This window comes from Mastomys coucha, unplaced genomic scaffold, assembly GCF_008632895.1.
Source record: "Mastomys coucha isolate ucsf_1 unplaced genomic scaffold, UCSF_Mcou_1 pScaffold3, whole genome shotgun sequence".
Classification (NCBI taxonomy): Eukaryota; Metazoa; Chordata; class Mammalia; order Rodentia; family Muridae; genus Mastomys; species Mastomys coucha.
Genome location: NW_022196909.1, coordinates 71542885 through 71547263, shown reverse-complemented (window position 1 = coordinate 71547263; position 4379 = coordinate 71542885).

Below are 4379 nucleotides of genomic sequence, written 5' to 3'. Positions count from 1 at the left end.
AAAAAAAAAAAAAAAAAAGGTTGAGGTCAGCCTGGACTAGGTGACACCCTGCCATAAAACAAAACAACAAACAAACAAACGAACAAACCAGTGAATGAGCCAGTCAGCGTGGATACACTTTTGATCTTAGACTCCTGAGGTAGATAGAGGTAGGAAGATCTCTGTGAGTTCCGGGACAGCCTGGTCTAGACAAGAGACCTTGTCTCAAAACAAAAACAAAATCAAAACGACCCAAAACCCTGAAAGAATGAATGAACTCTCTACTGAAGGCCAAGCTAGCCCAGGGTCAGTGGCCAGTGACCCTGGGACCCATCCCAGACCCAAAGGAGACAAACCTCAAGATTAGCCCCTTACATTTGGTGCTTGCTAAAACTTTGCTCCTTGAAGGAGGGTCAGTCTTTCACTTAGTCTAGCCTGGCCTCCACAGCGACTTGCACCTGTATTCTTCACGATGGGAAAGCTGAAGCAGGAAGATTATCACGAGTTCAAAGTCAGCCTGGCCTATGATGGGCAACTGTGTCAAAATGAAATGAAACCAAAGCATAATAAAAATAAATCACACAAAACATAGACATTTGAAAGTCACATTAAAGAAATAAAACAAGGGCCAGCAAGATCGTTCATACCTGCAGGCTCTTGCTGCCAAGCCCAGCGACTTGAGTTTGATCCCCATGACATGGTGGAAGGATATCTGACTCTAGCAAGCTGTTTTCTGACTTCCTTTAGTGAGCAGAGATGCAATGTTTTCCAATAAATAATAAAAATACCTTTAAGAAATTTAAAATAGGCTATAGTACAAAACAAACTAATCTTAAAGACAAAATAACTTAAAAGTAAATAGAAAATAAAAGCTATACTTGGCAGTTTGGGCACCGCACCCCACGTAGGTGACAGACTGACACACCATACAAAAATATGTAGAGCTTGGCAACGTGGGTGAATTGGCACACAGTAGGTGCTGCATAAGGGTGCGCACGTATCATCCAGCACGCCCAAGGGCGGCAGAGACAGAAGGATCAGGGATTCAAGGCCAGCTAGGAGTATACAGTAAGCCTAAGGCAGGTGTTCTGGTCTCAGAGTTCCCCGCGGCCCAGGGCGGCCAAGCCAAGTCCATCCAGGAGGGCGTGTCTGTGGACTCACAGTGACCAATCAAGATGCGGAGCTTGGCATGACCTCATCACGAAACACAGCCATTGGCTGTGGGTCTGCGCGCGACTGAATCACCAGAGCGCCTGTGCAGACTCCTCGGGCCTCTCCCTGCGGCTTTGGGGGTCAGAAGGGAAATATGGGCGCCCCTCCTCCGTCTTAGAAAGGAACGCTGCGTGCGAGAGCGTCGAGAACCCGCTCCATGTCCCCGTTGCTCCAAATTCTGCATGGAGACACTCTGGCCCAGCCACACCTCACGTCTGTGCGGGGGCTGGGACGCAGCGGTGCAAAAGTCCCGGGGCAGGACGGGCCTGGCGGTTGGGGAGTGGAGGAGGGGTGGGACGGGTGGACAGACGGATAGACTGAACCTGTGTGGCTGGAGCGCACGTGCAGACAAGGAGGCAGGACTGCGGGGCAGGCCCAGGAGTGCCTTGTGGGCTGCAGACAGCACTGCAGTTGGTCTGTGAAGGAGGGCTGTGGGCAGAGGAGGAAGCGAGTCAACTCGGTGGTCACAGAAAGTAGATGGCAGTGTAGACATTGTGTGCTCCAAGTGTTGGAGGAAGTGGGTTGAGCCTGAGTGTGGTAGGGCTGCTGCAGGCCAAATGGATGAGTAAGCCATTGCAGGTAGTCATGGTGACTCAATGCTGCCCGTTGCTATGGTGTCTACTCTCACATACATCTCCCGTGACCTTACCATCCCAGCCTCAGCCGCTAACACACACACACACACACACACACACACACACACACACACACACGCCCCCAGCCTCCCAGGTGCAGCGGAGTCCTATGATCCCCAAATCCCATCCGGAGCTGGATTGTTTTTAGTTTGTTTGGTCAAAGTTGACTGACATGGTGGCGTCCAGGTTACCTGTTTCATCTGGGCGGCACCAGCCACGGTCATTGGTCTGCACCGCTGTCTTGGGGCTGTGGATGTGGATTGCTGTCTGATGGCACTGACTGGAACAGTTTATACACTGGTGGAAAATAATCAAATTTCTTGTGACAACTGGTGTCCTCTGACCTGTCTGGCATTGTTCATGTTCAGAGTCTTGGTCCCCTTAATACACACCATCGTCATCGTCGTTGTCGTCGTCGTCGTCGTCGTCATCATCATCACAATTAGCAACAGCAGCATCACTATCATCACCATCCCCACCATCATCACCTTCATCATCATCATGATCATGATCACCACCACCACCGTGGGTGGCTGGATGCACGTGGGGAGCTGCGCCTAAACCTGTCCATGTGTCTGAACCTGATTTGCAGAGGTGCACCAAGTGGGCTTGTCACCAGCTCTGCAGAACACTGATAAATCGAGAGAATTAAAATCCATTTAGAGGGAAATCTCTAAATAGGCCTGTGTTGTGTTTTCTGCTTTTTCCCTTTCCTTTCCCTGCTGTCCCTGGCTGGTAAATGTATTCCAGACACAGAACAGGAGGCTGACTTAATTGAATTTAAAGCAGGTGTTACATCTGCCTGTGTGAGCCAAGCATGTGGAGCACTCCAAGGACAGAGTGCCTTTACTACATGTGCCTAAGTCTTGCTCTAAGGAAGGACAGAGGAGACAACTTGGGGATCTTGGGGCTGGTACTTTGTGAGGAACCCCCAAGAGATCAAGGCCCAAGGTAGAGCATGAAGATGGGGCATGTGGAAGGTGAGTGTATGACCCCAGGCAGCACTCTCCTCTTCTGACTTTAATGGGCCCTCCAGACAGCCCAGCCACAAGATCACAGAAGGACCCCACCCCTGACCACGCCCCCCAGCTCCTCACTGGGGGATTCTAGGTGGGGCTCCACTCTGACCATGCCCCCCCAGCTCCTCACTGGGTGATTCTAGGTGGGGCTCCACCCCTGACCATGCGCTCACCTCTTCAGGATTTGAATTACACGTATTTTATGGGTATTGGTGTTATCTGTGCATCCCTGGTGCCCACAGAGGGCAGAAGATGCCTCTGGTGCTCGGAACTGGAGTTTCAGAGGGCTGTGATGCTATGTGGTTGTTAGGAATCAAACCCAAGCCCCCAGACAGAGCAACTGGTGCTTCGCCATCTCTCCTGCTCTTTCGGGTCTTTTTAAGACAGAGTCTCACTGAGTTGTTTATACTACCCTTGAACTTCGCTCCTTCTGCCTCAGCCTTCCGAGTAGCCGTCTTCAGCACAGCACTTAGAGGAACCTCATTTAGACCCTGACTTCCTATCACCTATCCCCAACACCTGTCTCCTCGGTGTTTATGAAGTTTGCTTCTCTGAGGACTTTTCTATAAGTTGAGTTCTACGGTGTCTTAGTGTTCTATTGCTGTGACACCGTGACTACAGCAACTTACAAAATGAAGGATTTAACTGGGGGCTTGCTTACAGTCTCAGAAGGTTGGTCCATTATCATCAAGGTGGGAGCAGACAGTCATGGTGCCAAAGCAATGGCTGAGAGCTTTACATCTTTGAGCTGCAGGTACCAGGCAGAGACACTGAACCTGCTGTGGGCTTTTAAACCCTCAAAACCCACCCCAGTGACATACCTCCTCCAACAAGGTCACATGTTCTAATCCTTCCAAACAGTTCCACTAACTGTGAATTAAAAATATATGAGCCTATAGAGGCTGTTCTCATTCAAACAGCTCCAAACACTGGATTTTGTGACCCAGCAGCCTTAGTCACTGAGTGTAATGGCCACAAGGCTCATCCACATTGTACCAGGTGTCTCATCTTCTGACTTTTTAGTGGCTGAATACTATTCCATTGTATAATGGGCTACACCATGCTCATGCACTCCTTTGTGGGTCAGCTGCTTCCAGCTGTTTACTATTATGAATGTTGGGATACATCTGTTACAACAGCTGCATCCCACCACTGTCGGTTAAAAGAGAACGGTTGGTTCATGTAATAACTCTATGCCAAGGTAATGTTTTTAACAAATGCCACTCAGTGCTCACCACTCAGTGCTCACCACTCAGTGCTTATTCTATACCATAGCTCTCTACCTTAGTAAAGCTGTGACCCTTTAATACAGTTCCTCATGTTCTGGTGACCTCCAACCATAAAATTATATTCGTTGCTTGCCACGCACACTTGTGTGATGGTGGTATTTGAGGCGAAAACTTCAAGGAAAGTCAGCCTCCTGCCTCCGCATTGTTGCCTGGCACCCCAAACTCAGAGGCCCAGAAATGTCTTCGTACTTGTGTGCTAGGAACTCACCAAGATATCATATTCTTACAGCTAGCAAGAGAAAATT